This window comes from Camelus bactrianus, chromosome 23 (genome assembly GCF_048773025.1).
Source record: "Camelus bactrianus isolate YW-2024 breed Bactrian camel chromosome 23, ASM4877302v1, whole genome shotgun sequence".
Taxonomy (NCBI): domain Eukaryota; kingdom Metazoa; phylum Chordata; class Mammalia; order Artiodactyla; family Camelidae; genus Camelus; species Camelus bactrianus.
The window spans coordinates 7,284,341-7,309,749 of NC_133561.1; the positions used below are offsets into that span (position 1 = coordinate 7,284,341).

At 34.1% G+C, this 25,409-nt stretch overlaps 1 long non-coding RNA gene across 1 annotated transcript in view; it reads left to right on the plus strand.

Moving 5' to 3' along the window:
- Nucleotides 1-21,559, plus strand: part of LOC141574731 (uncharacterized) — a 366,218-nt gene extending 344,659 nt beyond the window's left edge. Inside the window, exon 3 of the long non-coding RNA XR_012501736.1 lies at nucleotides 21,442-21,559. This is a non-coding gene — a long non-coding RNA (uncharacterized LOC141574731). The remainder of the gene's footprint in view (nucleotides 1-21,441) is intronic.
- The last annotated feature ends 3,850 nt before the right edge of the window (nucleotides 21,560-25,409 follow it).

Below are 25,409 nucleotides of genomic sequence, written 5' to 3' on the forward strand. Positions count from 1 at the left end.
TGTCATATTGCTGTTTAATGAAAGGTTAATCAGTGCTTCTTGGTATGTCTGCAGAGCAACAGTTCATCCTATTTTATTTTATATTGAGAAAATTAAGTAGAACCTTTATTTCAGGGTCTTAATTAAACACCAGTGAGATCCCAGCCATGTTGATGTGCATGTATGAAATCCCCATGTACCTATTTCATATAAACTATAAACCTTTGTTTAATGTTTCTGCAAGCTCGGAGTTACTTACTCCAATAATGTTTCTACGGATGATGCCCAGTGGATGATCTTATTAAAAGGCAACAAACAGGTTTTGGTTTGACAAGGGATGCTGTTTTGTCCCTCCTAAGAGACGTGTCTGGTTTCGAGACTGTGAATGGGATACACCCCTGGCCTCTTATAGGTTGTGCACATTTGCTCTCCAGTCCTGCAAAGCTTTGCACAGCCCCAAGAGCCCAGAATGCAGTCATTTGAGAAAATTCTAATTTAACTCAGATTCTGTAGATCACCGAAATTAAGAGTTTTCTGGAGGTTTGGGTTCACAACTGCCTTTTTTTTTTTTTTCCTTGTTAGAAATGTCTCTTATTTGGATCCTGGAAATGTATCTTCCTAATTTTCAAGTGTGGGTGATCATTGGTTCTATCTCAAGTAAACAGAAGGGGAGAGATAGAATATATGCTCCATCCATCATCTTAAAATTGAAGCCATTGTAAATCTGTCACCTCTGTGTATAAATCTAATTAAAATTTGGCTGTATTTATAGAATAAATCCGAGTATAATTAATCATGTTTTTGGTAGTAATCACATTGAGTATCTGATAGAGTTATATTACACCTCAAAGAATAAATCAGTGTTTTATCTTAATACATTTTCTCCAAATATGTTTGAGCCCAGTAAAAACGTTATTATTTTTGTCTTACAGGCATAAATTATTGTTATTAAAATAGTACTGTCTAGCTTCCCAGTCACTTTATTAGCCTTCCCTATTCAATTTATTCCATCAATGTGTGTTGAACATAAGCTCTCAGTGTCTTTAGAGTGTGTCAAGACATTACTGTTCTCACAAAACACAGATTTCCAGCCCCTTAATGTAATCATATACTATAATAAGGACAGTGAAAACATGTTCAAAATTTATTTCAAGTAAGGTTGCATCATGGGGAAAGATAATGTAGCATCTTACATGAACTACTTAAAGGGGACTACTATATACTAGATATTTTCTTTTACATGTGAGGTTTTTTAAGTCTTCTTTATAATCAACATTCTTAAAAAAAAAATTGAAAAGAGCATTGATGTTTTGTTCAATCTTCTGCCACAGGTGTAAGAGGAGATGTTACTTGGTTAAGATTGTTGTTTTCTCAGAAGATACAAAGTGGTTACAGTCATTTAAGTCCAATTATGTGTGTTTTACATCTAGTTCATCTTAAGAATAAAAGCAGTAAATCAGAGGTGTTATTGTAACTAGACAGAGATTTCTCAGCTAGCCAGGGAAGCGAGTCCTGTCACCTAGGGTGAGAAATAACAAGGACCACTTTCCAGTAATAGATCCGCTTTCCTTCAGATTGATTTTGCACCAGCTTGACCTTACATTTATACCCAAGCCATTTAAAATGAAAATCTCATTTCTTCTGGAAAGAGATGTGAGTTCAGTGTGTGCACAATGTTAAAATTGAATGTCATAAAGAGTAAAAAAAAAAATGTTGTGTTTGAGAAATAGTATGGTAGTGCATAGTATCTGTCTTTGCTCATTTCTCACTGAAATAATGGGATACTTTTATCGACAGCTCATTTATGTGTATTATTTAAATTTAAAATGGTTACCTTATTAAAGTTTAACAGTAGAAATCATGGTCATCATGACTACAGAAAGTTACAAATGTTGTTCCTGAGAATAACTCCTAAGACACCATTTTTTTTTTTGGTAACATATTTGGAATTGTAGATAGTACAATTTTAAAAAATTGACCATCCTTTTTAAATTTTTACTCACAGACTAACATCATTAATCTGGAAGTTAGTTATGCAGGAGTTTTCATTATCAACAATAAACTTCATTATCCACAAAAAGTTACAAAGAAAATTGGAGGGAAAAAAAGCTGTTAGTTATCTTGGTAGCGGATATGAAGCAGTTAAAGGAGTGTCTCCTTGCTATCGTAGGGACTGCTAAATGAGAGCATTTTTTCATTAATGGGTAATTTTTATCCCAGGAAGAAATGGACATATTTTAGAGTCAAACAGCCACAAAAGAAAGAGATAATATTCCAGGCAATAATCTGTCTGAAAGATTTATGTTTTGTATACTAAACCAATAAAACCTCACAAGTCCCTCTCTGTTAATTCAAAGAGAGTGACAGAGGATGTAAGTTGTTTATGAAAGTTAGATCACCTGAAGTCCATGTGTCACATCGATTCAATTGCAGTAAGGGATATCCCTATTATGATTTTCATTAAAAGTCACAAATCTCTGAAAGCTTGATTATGATCCCAGAACTGTGCCAAATGCATCATCTCACACAATGCTGTCATATTAACCACACCACGATAACATCATCGCCTTCACTTTATAGGTGAGCAAAATGAGCCTCTGAAACATTCAATCATTTGTCCAAGTCACATGGCTCATAAATGGCAAAGACTTCACACCCAGTCTGGCTCTAGAGCCTGGCCTCTTTACAATGTTGAAAAGAGAATTTACCAGAGCAATTGAAACAGAGTAGCGGAACTTCTTAGACATACAAATCATCAACTTTGTTATTTATGTCAGTCAGGGAAACACAGTTCTAAAATAGGCCTTTATCAGTCTGATGTAGACCTAGATACAGCCCAGGAATGAAGGGAAGAGTCTGAATTTGACTGGTAAAAGCCAACATCATAAAATACATAGAAGCAGAGAGGAGAATAGTTGTTACCAGGGGGAAATGAGGGAAAATGGGGAGATATTGGTCAAATGATACAAAGATGCAGTTACTTAGAATGAATAAATCTAGACTAACTTACAACGTGATGACTATAGTTAACCCTGTATTGAATACTGGAAATTTACTAGGAGAGAAGATTTCAGATGCTCTCACCACATATACACACAAAAAGAGAAATTATACAAGATATGTTAATTAGTTTCACTATAATCAGTTTTACTATGTATATCAAATCATGTTGTATACCTTAAATATATACAATTTATATTTTAAATATAAACAAATTACATTTCATCAATTAAAAAAAAAAAGCTGACATCAGAATGACTAGACAACAAAATTCTCATACTGCTCTCCCTTGTTTGACCACAGAGAACTTTATTCTTTTGAGCAGTAATACTTGTACCACAGGACATTTTCACATGCAATCCTCCCTGCCTAAAGGGCTCTTTCCCTTTCTTGTCTGGTGATTCTAATTACTCCTTCAAGTTCTAGCTCAGTAATTCATCATTATTCCCAAGGAAACCATAATTAGGTCAAGCTTTCAATTAGCACCTTTCACATGTTATCCCCCTTCCTTCTTTATGTTTCTTCTTATCTCTTATCCCCACATGTTTTATGTATTTTGGTTATTTTTAGATATTGCAACTGGAATGTAAGTTTCGTGATCATTTTGTTTGTGTTCATGACTGAATGTGCCTGACAAATAGTGAATATCCAGTTAAGTGTTGATTGAAGGAGTCAGTGAATGGAATTAGTTGTGTAATATTTGACACACTTGTCTGTGTCTTCTATTAGACTACAGTTACATGAAATGGAAAATACTACATCAATTTTTGCTCACTAACCATAATGCCAATCATATACTAGATCCTAAGTAGATATTTAGCAAAAGAATTGGTTTGCAAGCTCAGGACCCTCCTGTTTTGATTGAGAATGCCAAAATAATCTGAGCACATCTCTTTTAGATCTGTACCACCCAACAGTCTGTTTCTTTTGTTTGCTCTGAGATGGTCCTTTTGATGTTATCCTATCATCTCTCAGAATTTCTCTGTGATCAACATGAAATTTCTATTTTCAAAAAGCTTTTATTGAAGTGTTGTCGATGTACAATGTTAGTTTCAGGTGTACAGCAAGGTGATTCAGTTATACAGATACACACGTGCCTATATATATATATTTTTCAGTTTCTTTTCCGTTATAGCTTATTACAAAAAATGGACTACACATCAGTAAAAAATAAGAATAAAAACTTTTTAACATTTTCAAGAAATATTCTAAAACATGGAATTATTTTAATGATTAACAGAAATTCTGGATATTGAAAATAATCTTAGCAATGACTTGAGGTCTGTGAGCTTTAACTGGATATGGGTTATACTCTCAAAAATGTATACAAAATGAAGAATATAAGTGTCATAAACAAATAACTGAGAGGGAAATAAAAACCACAATGGAGAACTCAGAGGGAAAGCTGCTGTATGAAAGGAAGGATGGATGTTATGCGTAGGTGCTAGAAATAAATACGGTTTTTTGATGGCGGTTGTAAATTCAAAGCAAACAGAAAACAACAAGCCAGTATGTTTGAAGAGGAAAACACATACTGTGGAGAGAAAGAAAGGTGTGATTTTAGATTGGATTAGATTCTTTAAACATAACCATGAGAGAGGATTCAGGACACTGAACAAATAGATTTCAGGAATATTCTGTGGTCCTTCCAGAGTTAATTCAGCAATGGGAACCTCTCATTATGGCGTTTGTGTTAGAGTCAACACACTTGAGAAGGAGCAGAAGAACAGAGAAGGAGCAGACCTGCTGTACCAGCGCTAGAGAGGCATAGTTCTCGGATGTGCTTTGCACCGGGTTTGTGTGTGAGCGGACTGAGTTCCTGGAAGGGTGGACTAGAGTTGTATAAAACGGAGGGAGGGACCTTGGAGGAGAGGGGCAGCAAATACACATGTGGGCAGACGAACGTGCACAAGAGTGTGTGAAGGTGTCGTTTCTGTTCCCAGAATCACACCCACTTGTTTTATATTAGGATTCTCAGAATTAATCACATTTTATGATAATGTTGATAAATTATTAGTGACATATAAGTTTTTGTATAAATGTTTAGACAAAATACTGATAGCTTTTTTAAATACAGTTTTTTGGTTGTTGTTGTTGTTCACAACTAACCCTATTTGTAAAATCTTAAGTTATGAAACCACTTTTTACATTATATCTCTGACCTAAAATGAGTAATGGGCAGGGTACATTTTTTTTTAAAAAAAAAGATAAAATATTGTGGGGAGGACATTGTTGTGATCAACTGAGCAAGGGGTTTGGTTTAATAATAATGAAATTTTAAAAGTGCTATTTTGCACCTGTGTGCCAGGTGTTGTGCTGAGCATTTAATAGCTGTTTTCCCTAAACTTTACAACTTGGGGAGTTATGTATTGTCACCTCTATTTTTCACATATGGAAACTGAGTATCAGAGAGTTTAAGCAGCTGGCCATGGGGCACACATTTACCAGTGGTTAATTCAGCCTAGACATGCCTAATTCAAAAGGTTGAGCTAAGCTGCCAAAAAAAGGATGAGAATGGGAGACACGCTGCTCAGCAGCAAATCTGAAATTGTGGGAGACAGTGAAGGGAGGGGCTTCCTCTTTCCGCCTCGATCCTGCTGATGGACAGATACTCCCTTGTCCGTTGTCCTCTGTGGCCTCTGGCTACACTTTCTGGAGGATTTTTTCCCCATTATCTGTTATTGATGTGCCATCTGATAGCTTGTGTGAGGAAGAGCAGGTATCAGCTGCCACATGGCCCAACCAGTTCACTAGAGGGGGTGACTCTATGGAGATTTGGAGTCGAAGACATCGGGCAATAAAAGTGCTGTGTACCTGATGTAGCCTCACTGCTTAGCAAGATCTGCTGTAGCCCTGTGAGGGCGATGAGGGATTTGGATTAAGAATCCTGACTGTATTCATCATCCTGAATAACATCCTATGACATAGCTCAACACAGAGCTCCATGTCATTACAAATAGTATATTTCTTAGCACCTTCCAAATACAACTTCCAAAATACAGCTAATGATGTCATTGTGAGTACACTTCTGACAGTACAGTGTAGGCAACAACTGAAATAGTGAAACATACAGATCTTTAGATAATGAGTTAAAGAATACATCTTTGCTTTATGGGCTGTTGTAATAAATCCTAGTGTTTCAGATTTATAAATAAGATAGAAAATATGTTCGATTCCTGTCTGGTGCATTATGTCTTGAGGATTTACCACTGTTAGTGTGTCTAATGTTTGAAGTATTCCATGTCAAATATGTATATCCAGAGAGAAAAATTGAAAGTTAAATAACTATTAGCCCTTTTTTAAGTGTTCAAAGATTATTCATCTCAAACACATCTTTACATTTTCATGAACAGACACATTTTTATAATACAAAGTTTAACAATGTGTAGAAAGACAGAGATAACAGTAAAAAAAAATATTGCACAAATAAAACATTTGACATTTATGTAATGCCAAATGATGTAATGTATCAGTCCCAGAATGGGAACAAGAAAGAATGAATGTAAATTAATTTGTGTCTAATAAGTATGCAGCTTAATTGCTATATAATCTTCATAGAAATTATATTGGTGATGTTTAAATGTTGGGTTTTAAATTTGATATGAATTTAAAGATAATATCCTCAATTTCCTGATGTGAAGTAATTAATAAGTCTTGATATGAGTAAAATTGCTAGCTTTCATTAAAATGGTTAAATATTTCATCTGGATGACCAAACAGTTCTCATTTTTAAAAACTGGCATCTTTCAAGAGTCCATAGAAGCAGTGTTTTCCTTTTGTTTCTTTTGTCTTACTAAGTTCAAATTAATTTTTCACCAGTAGCTTTGCTGTGGAAAACTTTTGTGGAAACAAGTCCCATGTTATTCATGGAAGATGTTGATTTTGCAAATAAGACCTTCAAATGTTACTGAAATAATGTTCTTGCAAGGGAAATAAAGATGTAGCTGTTTTTCTTCTTAAGTTTTATATAGGATGATTTAGTCAGTGCACAAGGAGAGCTGCATAGTAAGATGAAAGACGTTGCTTAGTTTCAAAAGATGTCACTTGTACTACGGTACCAAAAAATGATCTAGCAAAAAGGAAAAAAAAAAGAAACTTATATAAAGTTTTAATTTAGGGAGTTGTGGAAAATATACTTCTTTCCTCTGTTCTACATGCCAGCCTGTCCTCTACTACACAGTACTGCATCAACTTGAAACTGATGTTTTTGACAACTTATTGTGTGTAGTGATGGTATTATATAGCTTGCTGTTAAGACAAGTTTACTGGTTTGTTTTAGAATAAGCTGTGTTTTTAGTATGCTAGCTCTTTAGAAAATAGTGATATTAAGCATTCAAACAAATACTCATTTAATTAATTAGTGATTTGCTTTATTATGTTTTGTTTTTCGTGTGCCAAAGAGCTATCCAGTATCCAGAAATAGACAGATAAAAAAGACACAATTTTTCTTTTAAGAAATAGCTAGTCTTACTATATGATATCACTCACATGTGATATCTCTAACACTCTAAAACAAGAACAAAAGAAGAGGACATTAATGAACTCGTCTACAAAACAGAAACAGACTCACAGACAGTAAATAATCTTACGGTTACCGGGGGAAAGGGGGTGGGAAGGGATAAATTTGGGAGTTTGGATTTGCAGATGTTAGCCACTACATATAAAAACAGATTTTTAAAAAAACCAAATTTCTGTATAGCACAGGAACTATATTCAATATCTTGTAATAACCTTCAATGAAAAAGAATATGAAAATGAATATATGTTTGTATGTGCTTGACTGGGGGTAAAAAGGAAACGGCTGTTCTTGCATTTTTTTCTAAGTCATCTTTAAGAAACTTTTTTTTACTTTGTCCTTGAAATTTAATAAAGTTCTTCTTAAATTTTGTAACTTATTATTTTGAAATAGTTACTGTTTTACAGAAGAGTTAAAAAGATACTACAGAGAATTTCTGTCTACCTTTCACCCAGCATCCCCTAATAATACTGGCTTCCATAATCAGGGTACATTTATGAAAACTTAAGAAGTTCACGGTAGTACAATGCTACTAACTAAACTACGGACACTATTAAATTTCTACCTTTTTTTTAAAATTTCCAGTTATGCCCTTTTTCTGTTCCAGGATCCAGTCAGGATTCCATATTGCGTTTATGGTCATGTCTCCTTAGTCACCTCCAGTTTGTGACAATTTATCAGTCTTGTTTTGTTTTTATGACCTTGTCCTTCTGAAGAATACTGGCCAGTTATTTTGTAGAATGCCCCCATATTTTAGTTTGTCTCAGGTTTTCTCATGATTAGGCTGGAATAGTATGTTTTTGGAAGGAATGCCATGAGATAATATGCCCTTACCATTCATTGCATCACGTCAGGGGATGCATGATATCAACTTTAATTGTAAGTATTATTAGAGATGCTTACCTTGACCACTGGGTTCAGATGGTGTCTGCAGATCTTCACACTGTAGTTATTCCTCTTCCCTTTCTGTACTCCGTTCACTGGAAGTGAGACACCAAGTTTAGTTCATAGTTAATGGGAGAAGAATTAAGCTCCACTTGCTTGAAGTTGGAGTATCAAAGTATTTTTGGAGTTATGTTAAAACCACCAGAGAAATCAGTAAATCTTTTGAAGTAGAAACTTTTAATTTTGCCCACTTTTGTTAGCATTCGTTATTGATTCTTGCCTGCAGCAGTTATGATTGTGGTGTTCTAATAGTGAATTTGTATTTATTTCTTCCATTTTACATATATATATATATACACGTATTTGGGAACATACTTGAGATTGTTATGCACGAAAGATTTGGGCTTTTTCCTCTATTTATTTCTCATTTAAATCACTCCTTTAAATTAGTTTGGACTGAGATTTTTATTTTATTTTTTGTATAATTATTATTTATTTTGTTTATCAAGTTGTTCTAGCTTTGGCGCCTGAGAATTTTTTTTTCCTTAGCACTGTGTTCTTTTGACAGGTCTCCATCTTTCCTCTCTGTCTCTGTTTCTTTCTCTTTGTGTGTATGTATATATATATGCTATTCAGTTTTATAAATTCTGTATATTTTGGGTATTAACATTTTAACAGATATGTGAGTTCCAATTATTTTCTCCAGTTCCACAGGTTGCCTTTTCATTTTGTTGATGGTTTCCTTTGCTGTGCAGTAGCTTTATTTTAATGTAATCACGCTTTATTATTATTATTATTGCTTTTATTGTTTGTACTTAGGGTGTCATATGCAAAAGTATTGATTTCTTCTAGGAATTTACTGTTTTCAGGTGTCATATCCAAGTCTTTTGAGTCGTTTTGAGTAGATTTTATTGTACATAGTAAGCTGGTGATCCACTTTCATTCATTTGAATGTAGATGTCAAGTTTTCCCAACACCATTTATTGATGAGACTATTTTCCCCCCACTGTTTATTTGTGCTGACTTTGTTGAAACTTTATTGACCATAAGTGCATGTGTTCATTTCTGACATTCCTTTCTGCTCCCCTGATCTATATGTCTGTTTTTATGCCAATACCATACCGTTTTGATTACTATAGCATTGTAATATACTGGAAATCAGAAATCATGATGTGACCAGCTTTGTTCTTATGTCCTCAGATTGCTTTGGCTATTTAGAATCTTTTGTGATTTCATGTGCTTTTAGGATTTTTTTCTATTTCTGTGAAAAATGCCATTGATATTTTGATAGGGATTGCATTGACTCTATAGGATGTTTTTGATCAAATGGACATCTTAACTATTAATTCTTCTAATCATGAATACTGGGTATTTTTCCATTTATTTGTATCTTCCTCAATTTCTTTCATCAATATTTTATATTTTTCAATATAAAGATCTTTCACTGCTTAGTTAAATTTATTTGTGTTCTTTTTTGTGCTATTGTTGAATTGTTTTCTTAATTTCTCATTTTTTATAATTTGTAGGTAGTGTAAAGAAATGAAATTGATTTCTGTTTGTTGACTTTGTACCCTACAACTTTACAAAATCCATGTATTAGTTCTTTTTGTTGTTGTTGGAGTTTTTAGGGTTTTATATATAGAAGATCATGTCATCTGCAAACAAACAATTTTACTTCTTCCTTTCAGATTTAGATGCTTTTTATTTCTTTTTCTTGCCTAATTGCTCTGGTTAGGACTTTCAATACTACATTGGCTAAAAGTGGTGAGAGTGGGCATCCTAGTCCTGATTTTTGAGGAAAAACTTTCAGCTTTTCACCATTGAATAGGAACTTAGCTGTTGGTTTGTCATACATGGTTTTTATTATGTGACATTATGTTCCATCTACAACTAATTTGTTGAAAGTTTTTATCATGATTGGATGTTGAATTTTGTCAAATGCTTTTCCTGCATTTATTGAAATAACCATATGATTTTTGTCCTTCATTTTGTTAATGTGATATATCATGTTTATTGATTTGTATATGTTGAATCATCCTTGAATCCCAGAAATAAATCTCACTTGATCATGGTGTATCACTCTCATATATACATATGTATATATATTCATATTCATATTCATACCATATATATATATAAAATAGGTATACAAGAGTAACATCTTTTTTATACTAATTTAATACTTATCAAGGTCTATGTCACTCAAACTTAAACTCATAAATCTAAAATGATAACCTAATAGCTTAAATTGGTACGTGTTTAAGAATACATTTAGAACATCATGTCTACTTATATGTTTCTATGACTCTATAATATTTTGAGAGTTATAATATGTTGAGAGTCTAACATTTTAACTCTAAGAGATCCAATTTCAGTTTCTGTGGGTAAATACAAAATTAGTAGCTAGCATTTAGGATCTGTTTTCTATTGGTCAGTTTGGTAGACAGGATTTTAAAGATTTATCCCCAGGATTCCTGTCTCTTGGTTGTTCAATCAAATACTAATCTAGATACTTAACCTGAAGGAACTCTGCAAATATAACCAGGTGATCTTAGAATAGAGATGATCTTGGATATCCTGATGGGTCCAAAATAATCCCATGAGTGCTTAAAATCAGAAGAAGGTGGAATCTTTAGTCACAGAGGAGCAGTGGAAGAGGAAACCAGAGGAGCGATGAGGCAGGAGGGAGGTCACAGAGGTTAGGAGCCTTGACTTGGTTATGGCTTGGCTTTGAAGATAGAGCCTAGAAATTCAGTCAGCCTCTAGAAGCTGAGAAATATCGCCTTGCAAACAAGAATTTAAGTCATACAACAAACCTGGATGAGCCTGGAAGTGGGCTCATCCCCAGAGCCTCCAGAAAGGATCATAGATCTGCTAATAACTTGATTTTAGGCTTCTGCACCATTGTACCTCGACTTCTGATCTACGCAACTGTGAGAAAACAAATGGATGTTGTTTTAAGCTGCTGCTTTTGTGGTAATTTACTAAGGCAGCAACAGAAAGCTAACACAGTTGGGCACTGAGATTTTGACTCTTCACAGCTCTCTGAGCTACACATCGTTCTGCATTTGTTTTCCCAGCTGAACCAGGGATGTGAAGTCGTGTCTCAAGGTCATGAACCTAGCAAGTGGGACACACAAGATTCAAACTTTCCATCTACTTCCAGTAAATATTCTCTTACCCAGCACACTACACGGCCTCCAACTCATTTGTGAAAGACAAAAAAAAAAAATTACACTTCATTACATGTGTCATCATTTTATTTATCCCTTCTTTCACGCTGACAACCTTCATTATGGTATGGCTCCATTCTTCCTTGTCTCTTGTTAAATGGATGTTTTCAAGCAAGTCATTGTGCTCCAACTAACCTTTGATTTGTTTTTCCTTTGTTCTCAGTTTCTCACCACCCTCCCCAAATTCTTTCCTTCTTTCAAGTTATAACTCTTTGAATGGACTCCTGTAGAAAACATTTTCTGGTTATGCCATTTTCATTTGTCTTCTAGCTTCTGACTGTCCATGGCTGTTTTTTAGCCATAAAGTATCATTTTTTTTTTCACTAGTAAACTGCCTTGTATAGTTTACAGTTTTTAACATATTTTTTTCTGAGATGCAAAATGAATGCTGAATACCTTGACAGAAGTTACTTTTTCATCAGTTGTAGTGACTACCATCTCATGGGGGCATGAAAGATACTCCATAAATTATTGGGTAATTTATTCACTGAAAAATTGGCTATCATTTCTTCTATTCACTAATTTCTTGGAGAATACAGAAATGTGCATTACGTGAGTGTATTTCATGATATATTTAACTGTAAGTAAAAATGCATTATTCATTTGTATTACCATAAAACAAATGTAAACTTGAGGCAAGTAGCTAGTAAGTTTTTAAATCTGCTGATCTACACTTACACATATTTAATATTCTTACAAAGTATAAGTGTATTCAAAATTGAATTTCTCTCCTTTTTCTGTAACATTTAAATCATATATTAAGGATCCAAACATTCTAAGGAAATGCCACAGTCCAATGTGAAGTACTATGAATTATTTGATAGGGAAACTCTTAATAAACTCTGTTCTGACCCAGTGGTCAGGAGTTAATTGGTATTCAAATCTCCCTTACTTGCTCATCTACCAAGAAAATAATCATCATTTTGCTCCTCCTCCTGAGTAGGGAACATGATGTTTAATGCTTTTTCCAATTAATTATTCTCCACATCTTTAGTCTTTGTTCATATCCAGAAAAAAATGTAATTGTTCTTTCTCTGCAAGTGAAATAGGACTAGAATTTGTCTCTGTGATTTTATACCAATTAATTAAAATTTTGCTTCATCTTCAACTTTAACCTTTTTATTTATATTCAGACTTAAGTTAACATTATTTTGCTTTGGTAACATAGACAAAACTAAAAGTATCCTAACAGTACACATGGAAATTATTTATTAAATTGGAAAATGGATGATATGAAGGTAACTTAACAGGGCTCAAAATAATTCTGCTTGCTGGCCCTAATGTTGACAAATGCCCTCAGGGAAAGAAACTTGAAGGCCCTTTTCCTTGTCTTTCTTTGGAGTATTTGTTTCTCTGGAATCTTTCAACTTCCTTTAAATAATTATGTAGTTTATCTGGTATTTCTAGTTGGTTTTGGCGAGAGTTGCTCTACCACTAGCTAATCCGTCCCACTGGAAGCAAAAAGTTGACTGGAAGTAGTCTGACTTTTACTAGTATTCCAGTGGAAGGATACCTGAAGTTCATGAGCAGAGAATAATATTAGTGTTTTTGTTTAATTGAAGTATAGTTGACCTACAATATTATATTTCTGGTGTACAACACAGTGAATTGATACTTTATAGATAATGCACCATTCAAAGTTATTATAATATTATTGACTCTATTCCTTGTGACCTATTTACTTTATAATCGGTAGTTTGTACCTATTAATCCCCTTCACCTATTTCATCCATCCCTCTTCCACCCAGTTTGACACCCACTAGTTTGTCCCCTGTATTTGTGAATCTGTTTCTGTTTTGTTATATTTCTTCATTTGTATTTTAGAGTCTACATATAAGCAAAGATAGACAGTATTTGTTTTTCTTGCCTGGCATATTTCACTTAGCATAATACTTTCTGTGTCTGTCCATGTTGTCACCAATGACAAGATTTTGTTCTTTAGTATGGCTGCATAATATTCCATTGTGTATATCATATCTTCTTTATCCATTCATTTGTCCAATGGAAGCTTTGTTTTATTAAAGGATTGATCGTCCTGATGTGTTGGTAGTAGAAAATTCCAGGCAAGAAATAATGGTTATTTGAACAATGATGGTAAAGTGAAAAAGAAGGAATCGGACACTCTCAGGCTTTTAATTAGAGGTATACCAAGTTATCATTAGGAATTAAGCACTTGTATGTGCATAGATGTATTCACAAGTTTATTTACTACAAATTAAATCAAAAGCAAAGATGGAAAAGAAATCAATTAGATTTTCATATAATGAAATACTTTACAGCCACTAAGTTATGTCTTTGAAAATTATTTAAGAACATGAAGTTAATTGTGATGATAAGTTTAAAATCAATAATAAAACATGTTTATAATATATATACTAGGAAAATCTTCTAAGTGTTTTGTGCCATCATAACTACCCTATGAAGCATATCTTACATTCATCCCCATTTTGTAGATAAAGTTTTGTAACCCCTCCAAGATTAATAGCATATATAAGATGAAGCTGACATCTGAAACCAGAACCCACACATATACTAACACACAGTATTACAGATATGTATATACATATATATATATATAAGCCATATTTTATATTGAGTGTATATGAGCAGTTAGATAACTAGGTATTTATGTTTTGTGTATGATTTTTAAAGCTTTTTTGTTATTATTGCCATACAGTAAATTGCCCATATGTAAACTGTAAAATTTGAAGTTTTACCTGTATATACACCTTTTTCACTACCAACACAATTGAGATAATATACATATATGTGACTCCGGTCTTTGAAACCCTCCCTCCAGCATTTCTGTTCCCTTTCCATCACCAGGCAACCACTTACCTGCTTTCTGTCAATATAGGTTTATTTTCATTTCCTAGAATGTGATATACATGGAGTCCTGTAGTATATACTCTTTTTTTCTAGCATCTTTCACTGAGCTTGATTATTTTGAGGTTAATCTATGGATTTGTATGTATTGAGGGCATGTTCCTTCTTATCGATGTGTAGCATTTCATTGTGTGGATATATCACAAATTGTTTATCCATTCATCAGCTGAAGGACATTTAGAGTGTTCTTAGTTCTTGGCTATTATAAATAAAGCTTCTGTGAGCATTTGTGTACAAGTGTTCTTATGAACATATTTTTTAGTGTCTTTTGGGGAACCAGGGGTGAAGTGACAAGGGCATGTGGTTAGTTGTAGTAAAAAAAATACTCAACAAATTTTTTTAGTCACGCACCATGTAACATTTCTACCAGCAGTTTATGGGAGTTACACATTCTTACTAACACTTGACATGCCAATCTTTTCAATTTTTATTGTGTTTTTTAATTTGTATTTTTCTAAAGGCTATGGCGTTCAGCAGCTTTTTATGTATTTATTTGCCAGGATAGTTTTTCTGAAGTAGCTATTCAAAAAAATTTTTATTTTTAAACCCATTGAGTTGTAAAAGGTCTTTATATATTCTAAATAAAAATATTTTGGAGGGGTATGAAACCTGCAAGTAGTTTCAACCAGTCCATGGTTTGTATTTTCCTTTCTATAATGGTATCTTCATAATATTTAAAAAAAAATTTTAGATTTTGAAAATATCCACTGTACTTACAATTTTATGGTTTTTCAAGTCAAATCTAAAAATATTTAAATGCAAATTCACTGATATTTTCTTCAATGTTTTCTTTTAGAAATATATATATAGTGTGTGTGTATATATATAATCGTAGCTATATCTTCCTGATAAAGATGTAGTAGATTGTGTCACCAATAAAATAAAGACACCCTATTTGCAAAGAAATCATTAATTTTCAAAATGAAAGTCTTAATGTGCATATGTTGGTTCTGTATATTCTTCCAGTTTCCACATAAACACATGAAAATGTTACAGAACAAAGTGTTTAAAACAACATCTGATGAAATTAATCTTTAACCTTAATGGGTAACACTCTTTGTGTCACTGAATGCTTTTTCAGTGCAATTTGGATGATTTATACCAAATTGACTAATTTGGAGTCTCTAAAATTTCCTTTTTGGGTTTTCTTAAATTTAGATTTGCTGCCTGCCAAATATAGGAAAATTCAGTCCAAGAAAATGCATCATATTTTAATTTTGTCTGGATTTTTAAGTATTATGAGTTTTGGAGAATTAATAAAAGATTTTCACTGTGCAGTCTTTTATGTTATGTTCCCGTTAAGGAATATTATTCTATTAATTACTTCTAAGTTTTGAATTTTCAGCATTTGTTACATATTCAGATAAATTATCCCTTTTGATGTCCTGTAGGACAATTGCTTTGGCAATAAGAAAGTTGCTTACTCTTCGTTTTCATAGGATCTTTTCTTTGGTCTTACAGAAAAAGAAACTGGCATGTATTAAAATTGTAAGTGTACAGAAATCATCACTGCATCTATCTTAGGTTGTCTGTAGTGGAAAAACCTTAGATTTTCATCCATTCTCGCTAGTGATTGTCAGCATTTTAACTTGGTGTGTTACCTGTCTTGGTAACATGTTGCCTTGGTAAGAGGGCAGGCCCTGGAATTATATTGTTTGTATTCAAAATACTATTTTGGCTGTATAACCTCTAAACTTGGGTGAGTAATTTAGCTTCTCTGTCCCTCTCTTACCTCTTTAATGTAATAGGAGAAAATAATGGTATCTCATGTATGGACTGAAATGAAGATGACAAGTTGAAACCCCGAGCGAGGGCTTCTTTGATTGTGGTTTACAGTGAGTGCACGCCTACTTCTGGAGGCTGCCTGCATCCTTGGTTTGTGACTGTCTATCTCCAAGTTCAAAGCCAGCGACTTGGCATCTGAGGTTGCTTCTTCTGTCACATTTCTTTCTCTGACCACAGCTTAGAAAGGGCTGTTTTAGGAACTTATGTGATTAAATGGAGCCTGCCTAGATAATTTAGGATAATCTCTCTACTTCAAAATACTTAATTAGAGGTGCAGAGTTCCTTTTGCCATGTCAGGTAACATATCCAAAGGTTCTAGGAATTAAGATGTCAACATTTTGGAGGAAGTAGAGCTATGAGAAAACACATTTGTGTTGTTGAAGCCACCCCATGTTTGGTATTTTGTTACGGCAGCCCCTGCAAACCAATACAGATGTGAAGTAAAATAAGCAGCTGTTTGGAATGAAATTTGTTACAATCAGTTTGAAAAGCAACTGGGAATTAAATGTTACAGTTTAAAATATTGCAATTTATGACTTGGCAATTCCATTCCTCGACATATGGCCCCCAAATTCCTTGCACATGTGAAAACAGGATACATTTCAGTGATGTGCATATGATACATTCTTCACATCATTTGAATCTTAGCTCAAAAGTCGTAGTCCCAGAGCAGACTTCTCCAATCAACCAATGTAAAATTGCTTTGCTCTCTTCTCCATACCCACGAACTTGAGCACAAAAATGATTATCTTCTAATACAGAGTAAGCCACTTTTTTCTTTTGTTGAATACATATAACACCTTAAATTAGTTTGTAAATTCCTTGTGGGGTGTGATTTTTTGTTTGTTTGTTTCACTGTTACATCTCAAAATCCAAGGATGCTGCTTGCAGGTATGAGTTAGTTTAATAATTAATTGAATGGATATCTAGAAAGGAAAGACTGTAACATTTGCTGATAACCTGGTGAGTGAAAGTTTTTTTAAAAAAAAGAATTTTGCTGAATCACACTGGCATATGTTGACAAATATTAAGGGTGTATCATAAACGAAGTTTTGATTGAAATAGGTGCCCTCCTAGGTTGCTAGTGGGAATGAAATTTCTTGCAACTACTTTGTAGAACAAATTGGCAATACTAATATAATTGAAAATACAATAACCCTAAGATTGAATAATTCTATGACAGATATATTCTTCAAAGAAATTCTCACTGTGGTTAAATGAGACAGGAAAATAAGTTTATCTATGAAAATTGCCTAAGAATCAGTCAATTAGAAAACTGATAACGAAAATGTATTTTTCCACAATGATATGTTAATGCTCAGTAATTAATAAGAATGTGCTAGACCTGTTTGAAGCAACATAAATAATTCCTGTGAACACACTTGTGTGTGGAGGAAAAAATAAGTTGTGGAATGGTATATAAGTATACCATTAATATTAACAAAATAGAAACTTGTAAAACAATAATGTTTGTAGATCTGTACATACAGAATTTATTAAAGCAAGAGTATAGAAAGACACACTGAATTCATCATAGGGAATACAGAGCACTTCAAGCATATCAGTAATGCTTTATTGCTTTTATTGAAATGCTCTGAAACCATTATGGTGTGCTGGGTATTCTCCATTGAACCGTCCACCCTTGTCTACACTACTCCCCACCCTTGTCTACACTACTCCAGAGTTTAGGAGGCTGAGATTTACTTATTGTATCAATGGATATGTTTACTATCCCTTGCCTTCTCTTTGAGCTTGGCCAACACGGAACATTGACAAGAGGTCTGGTTGCTTGTCCTGGCCTTAATGCTTCTGCCAGGAGCACCGTCTCAGAAATACTGAAGGGCGTGTTCATGGCCATGGCATTCCGTTCAACAGTCTGACTATAGATCTCATTTTTTCAACAACTTAAAATACACTGTGTGCTGATGATGTTAGATTCGGTTGTGTTACTCTGTACCCCGTTGTACTGAAGCAGTTAGACTTTTGTAAACAGTGGGATTTTCTGTTGAATACTCAATTATGATATTCCTGAATACAACACCTTTTGGTGTTAAAATACCACATTATAGGATAGTTTATATAAGCTGAATCAATGACTAATAAGTGGTGCTTTTCCCTATTACCAAAAAGACTGTATTTGGAATAACGTTGCAGAGATGGAAACTAGCCCTCTATTTTTAACCTAATAATCAATTTGCAGTTTTTTCCTGTATCTTTCAAATAATCCACTTGCAAAGTTGTACTTCATCTCCATATACCTGACTCTTGTCTCTGCTTATTTAGACTTTATATGAGCAGGGCATATAACAACTGCTTGCTTAAACTGGAAATTGAAGTTGCCCCATTTCCATAGGATAAAAGGGTAAGAAGGGCATTCCATGAATGGACTATGTCACTGATTATAAATTTCAAGAGGGAACAGAAAACAGATTATCTGATATATGAGATGGACATGGAAAAGTGTTCTGACCCCAAGCAGTCAGACCATCAGCTGCATTTCTCTCCCAGGTCTGAGCACAGGTAATGGGGTGACCTCCAAACCCCAATTGTAGAAAACCCTCTTCTCCAAGCATCTATGTCTACTGTGAATTCTTCCTTCTACATTCTCTCTCCCTTTGCCCGGGCATGGTGACTGTGTCTACAGTTATTCAGAACAGCATCATTTTTTTTGTCTTTCAGTCATCCAATAATTTTGTAATCATTTATCTATAGTATAATTATCTCCTTTTGAAATAACTAACATTATGGAGATGCCTTGAGCCAACTAGAACTGCAGATCCATGATTTTATGATACAGTCTCCGCTGGAATTAGAAGTATGTTAAATGAAAGTGTGTTAAATGAAAGTGAGTTAAAAGGTTCCTCTAATGTGTTTTTTCTCCCTGGATATAAACAGTTTTATTAAATTTCTATGTCAGAATCTAAAACAGCCTTGAAATATCATGATTTTCATATGTCAGCACCTTGATTTATATGTCTATCAAATACGTATTTCATGTGAAATTCTCACTGTTACTCCAGAAGTTACTCATTATAGTAATGCACTCATACCATATGTAGCACAATCAGAAATCATTTTGTATGGAATCATTGACTTGAATCACATCTGCTGGCTTAAAATTGAATATAATGTAAAAGATACATCTTTTTATGCCTAGCATGTGACCAAATGTTCCTAATTAAGAATCTGTATTGAATATGTGAAGTTCATGCAACACAGCCATCTAGAATATAGTAAATTACTCAAATTGGTAGAAAATATGCTTATTTTTATTAAAAATTAGCTATATTAGCTCTGGACTGAAACTACATACTGAACTATCTGGATAAGTTACCTGCCATCTGTGTTCCTTAATTTCTTGGGATCTGAAATAGAAGTAATAAAAGTACTTGATTTAATGTTAAAATTAAGTTATGTAAAGTGCTAAGGATGTCTTGTATTTAGTAAGTATTAAGTGTTAAACATTATTACTACTACTGTTATCTCATTTTCACTGCCAGTACTAATATTACCAGAGAAATTAATACTCATTTACTTGGGGATGTTTTAAAGAAGACTTTCTGTAGTTTCAGTTTCTCATTTACTTAAAAGTGTTTAGAATTTTAAAATGTTATGAAATATTTCAGATGCTTTGAAAGAGACAATGGAAACAAAATGTTTCCTATTGCTTAGTCTCTCCAAATTTAACAATTCTATCTCCTACTGAATTAAATGAGGTTCTATGCTATTTTGAGACTGAAAAATATATATATATCCCTACTTACATAGATGAGACTTGCAAGTATGGAGAACATGTATTATAAGAAATAATTATTGGAAACTTGAATTTATGTAGATACACCTAGTTGACTGTACAATATATAAGATCTACTTCTGTGCACTATCGTCTTCTTCATTTATAACTTCAGGCGATGGAAGAGGTGGACAGCAATTTACTCAATTAAAAATGCCCAATCTTGCAAACACCTTTACAATACATATCATAAACCTAATGAAATGTAAGCAAGATTATAGAATGTAGTTTGTTAAAAGGGGCCAATTTAGCCAGCATGCATATTTTCAGTATTCATTTTCTCATTAGTCTCAGCTAAGTTTTGGTCAGGATGCCTGAGATTATAGGAAATGAAGAAGAATTAAGGGAAGAAAAAATAACAACTACTAGTGTGTTTCTATAAGTATAATAATGAATATGGTAGGTGGACTTCCAAAGTGACATCCTCAAAATTTCCTGTCATAATTCCTGGAACTGTGAGTGTGATGAGCTGTTATATCCATGAGTATGTTACATCACGCAGAAAGAGAGAATTTGTAGGGTATAAATACATTTCCTAATCAAAGTGTAGTGAGATTAGTAGCAATACCTTTCATTTTGGATATGGATAATTTGTGTTCTCTCCCTCCCTGTCTCTCTCTTTGCCCCCTCTCCCCTTCTCCCTCCAGGGCATAGCTCATTCTGAGCAGCTGTCTTCTTCAGAACTATATTTGACTTAAATTAATGCCTGAAAATGAAATAAATTAAGGTACTATTCCATAATTTACCAGTATTACTACTATTAAACATAATTGCTCTAAGCAAAGCCACCAGTACCACAACTTACTGAACACTTTCAATGTAGCGCAGGTATCTTTTCAATCTTCTTTTTTTGTCCTCACAACAATCTTATGAGGTGTAAGTACTATTATTTTCCTTATTATAGAGATGAGCAAACCTGAAATCATGTACCCAGTAGAGACTGGAACACTGGTTTGACCCCAGATTTGACTGGTTCTGCACTGTTGTACAATAGAGCAAACGTTCACAGAGCTGGTACCATGTACCAACAAGGTCCTAAGTGCTTTGCAGGTATTGACTCAATTCCTGCGTCAGTCCCACCATGTCGGCACCGTTGCTGTCCCCGTGTGCAGATCCTAGATGTAAGTGATGGACTTTGGAATGTAAGTGTCGTGAGAGCAGATGTTTGTCTGCCTTGTTCACAGCTGTGTCACCGGAGCCTGGGGGAGAGTGGGTGATCAGCAAGTCCTGCTGAAGGGGTCATTGAAAACAACCTCAAAAGTTAATGGATTCCTTGTCATTTTTCCAGCATTTTGGCCGTGACAGAGAGTAGGTAGCATTCAGAATGATTCCCTGTACACTAATAGTTATTTCTCCTTCCGTAGGTTCTCTGTTCGAAGAACATAAAGACGTTTCTGACAGCTTATGGCGAGGTATTTCAAATGAGAAAGGGTGAACTCTTCCGGGGACTTGACCTGTTTGATGTTCGTGACTTCAGAAAGGTAATTACATTTTTTAAAATGTATTTTAAAATTTGAGAACATTTAATCAAATACTGTTGTTTCTTATATTGAAGTAGGACATGTGACTTAAGTGCCTCAGAATCTGCATCATGTAGTTAAATTTCACATACAGGTGAGTTAGCCAGACAGGCACAAACATTAGCAAAAACTGTCCGAATGAGATTAGAATAATTTTTCATTTAAAGCAGCATAAGGGGAATCTTTTATCCAGAGGTAACTTCCCCTGTTGGTTCTCTCAGAAGGCAGGGCTCCAATTTCCTATCTTTTAGGTAGTTTGCTGTGCTCTCCTGTCTGAGGGTCAGTATTCTTTCCCTCCAGTCTTCTCCATACCTGAAAAGCACCTAATTTATGGAAGCTGAGACTGTTCTGTTGCCTATGTTGACACTTGGGTAGGTGACTTGCGGAAGACATGAATCACTGAAACATTTGAGATTGTTGAATAATGCCTGTTTCTTGGATTTCAGCAGACACATGTTAGATTTCAGTGATATTTGTCACATGTAGATTGTCTTAATGTTTGCTCTCATTACTTGTATGTATACCACACACTTGTGTATAACTGTAAACACTCTTATACTTGTGTATAAGAGGTAACATCCTTTCAAAATGATTGAAAGGAAATGGATAACATTCATCCTTTCAGAAGTTATATTCATTTATTTTGAAATGATCGGGCATAATGTTCAGCTTCTTGCATCTAAGAAGCCAAAGAATCAGGCAGTTAAGTAGCTCCCACTGATATAACTGAATTATGAAAGTATGCACCTAAGAAGGGAAAAACCTAAAAAATAGTGAGAAGTTTACTCTTACTCTTGTAATTCTGGTGCTAGTATCTCATCAGAAGGCTGCTTGAGAATGACAATTCATTTGAAGATGTAATATTCTAAAATTAAGATGTATATTTTGATTGTAAAGTAAAAACCAAGCACTGGATTGATCTGCTTGGCAATGGGAATAAATAACACAAAACTGAAACAGAAGCATAAGAAATTTGATGCTGAAATGCAGCAAAAATGGGGAAGTCACCCTGCTCAAGGAGAGAGAAGGCTTGGGTTCTTAGAAGCAGAAATCTTAACACTGTAATTATGAGTACCCTTAAAAGCTGTATACGTTTAAAAAATTAATCCAAGCCCCAGTGAAGAGATAACAGAAAACTAACAGCATTCAAAGAAGCTGTAATAAGCATATTAACTATTTGGTTTTCAGAATGTAATGTTTTAATAATTTATTCCTAGTGTAATGGCTATTTTTCTATATATTTTTTAATTTTTAGAAATATTGGGCTAGGATGTTAGAGTAGCTATGTAATGTTTTTTAATTTTCCCATTTAAAACATAAAGAAGACTTGTTTCTCAGGTAGCATTTTCATACATAACCTGTCATTTACACCAGAAACCTCTGTATTTCCCTTCCTATTGAGTTTTAGTCTTCCATGTCAAATCACTTACTTAACATATTTACCCATTTGTCCTATAGATACACTCAAAATGCCGATAGAAACTCATCATATTTCTTTTCCAAATGTGTCCTTCACAGTCCAGGGTGAGTGATATCACCTCATACAATTAGCTGAGCCAGAAAACTATCTTTGCTGCTGTTCTCTCATCAGTCACAGGACCGCATGTGGTACACAATCTTTGCATTCTTCATACCATTCATGACTTTCCTGTTGCAACTGATATAGATTCTTTCTAGAACTCTTATTGTATCGCTGGTTACTCACCATTTTTCCAGTGTTGCTAGAGTAATATTTCCAAATGCAAGTGTGTTCATGGGACTTTTTCCCAAAGAGGATATAGGGTTAAAATTCGTACTTCTCAACAAATCAGGATTTGATACTTGATTTCTCTTCTTAGCACCTATTATAATGCTCCATAATAGCTATACATTCAATCAGTCATGATAAGCTTTTTTAAAAAATTCTCAAAATGTGTTATAATTTCTCAAGCCTCTGGGTTATTCCATGGGCAGTTCCTCTGGTGCAATAGCCTTTTGAATCTCCTTGATGTAATTAAACTCTGCTCCTGTGAATTAACGTCAATCCCAAAAGGCTTTTCCTATCCACCCCCTTTTTGAGATTTTATGTTTATTTTAAAGAGCTAAAATCACCTAGTGTTAGATCTATTGAGCTGATTATCAAAGTATATTTATTCCAATTTTCTGTTTAAATGTTTTGCCCCATTCGATCCTCTTTAAGAAGATCCAATTTTAATAGACTTTGAAATGCTGGCATTTAACAAAATACATTCCACATAGAGTGTCATATTTTAAAAATACTCTTGATGAATATCTAAAAGAGCTTACAGAGATAATAGCAGAATACAACATATCAAATGTATAGAAATATTTTCATCCTATACACCAAAATAACTAGAGTTTGTTTAATGTGTCCTAATACATGCCCTCTACTATATTTAGTCACTATTAAACAGTTAGACTTTAAAATAATCCTCCATAGAAAAGATAAATAGGACACTGGAAGACTCCTGTAGGGCACCGAGGTGCCGTAAAATAGATTAAATGAGAGACAGACTTTCAAAGAACGTAGAAGGTGAAGGACAGTACCAAGTTTGGGAAAGAAAAAACATTTTACTTTATTCCTCACAGTATGTCCCCTGGAGACAACAAAAACCTGAAGTTTGATCTAGGTCTTCGGGCAAAAGAAAAAGAAACTACATGCTCAGGGGATTAGAGCTATAAACAAATAAATTGGTGATGTTTATTTTAAAACACTATCCCTTTGATGTGTTTTGGAACCCCCACTATGATATTAAAAGCAGTAGTTCACAGCTTTTCAGCAACTGACCTCAAATTCCATAGCTGATGAATGTAAGAAAAGAAAGAAAAAAAAGGGTTGTGTGCTATAGTTTGAAACTAAGTATAAATAAATACATAAATGAATACATAAATTTTAAAATCAGAAAAGCAAGTAATTTGTCACTATTTTGTCTGTCAACTCACTGACCTTTCTTACATGCTCCATATACTGGGCAATAGAAAAAGAGACTAATTTTAGTCGAACCTTTTTTTTTTTTTGATTGAAGTATAGTCAATTACAATGTGTCAGTTTCTGGTGTACAGCGTAATGTCCCAGTCATGCATATATATACATATATTCATGTTCATCTTCTTTTCCATTAAAGGTTATTACAAGATATTGAATACAATTCCCTGCTCTATACAGAAGAAATTTGTTTTCCATTTTTATATATAGTGGCTAACATTTGCAGATCTCAAACTCCCTTCCCACCCCCTTTCCCCTAGTAACCATAAGTTTACTATGTCTGCAAGTCTGTTTCTCTTTTGTAGATGAGTTCATTAGTGTCTTCTTTTTTCTTTTCTTTTCTTTCTTTTTTTTTCAGTTTCTACATGAGTGACATCATTTAGGCCAACCAATTTAAACTCAATAGAGACAAATATATTAATTTTAAATTATTTTTGTACTCATAAGGTTCTGTCTAGCTGTAAAGAGAAAAAAAAATGTAGCTGAGACCTAGGCAAGTAGGAGTGTCTTACTGACTTACAGGAGGTCAGACGCAGCCCCTGCCTTGCGGTGGTGCCGTGACACTCAGGGACCCGGGCTCCTGCCCCCGTGTTCCTCTCCACTTGACCAGACTTGGGCATGTGGCCTCACCAGGTAGCAGGGGTGGCTGGAAATTGGAGGATTTTGTTGTTGCTATTGTTTTGATTCTGTTGTTTCTTTTTTAAAAAATGTATTTAGGCTGTATGCAACATTAAAAATCAGAGATTGTCTTTTAGGGAACATGGAAAGAATGGGTATTAAGAGATGAATTTTATTTAATTCTCTTGAAGCAAACATGTTCCTTTCC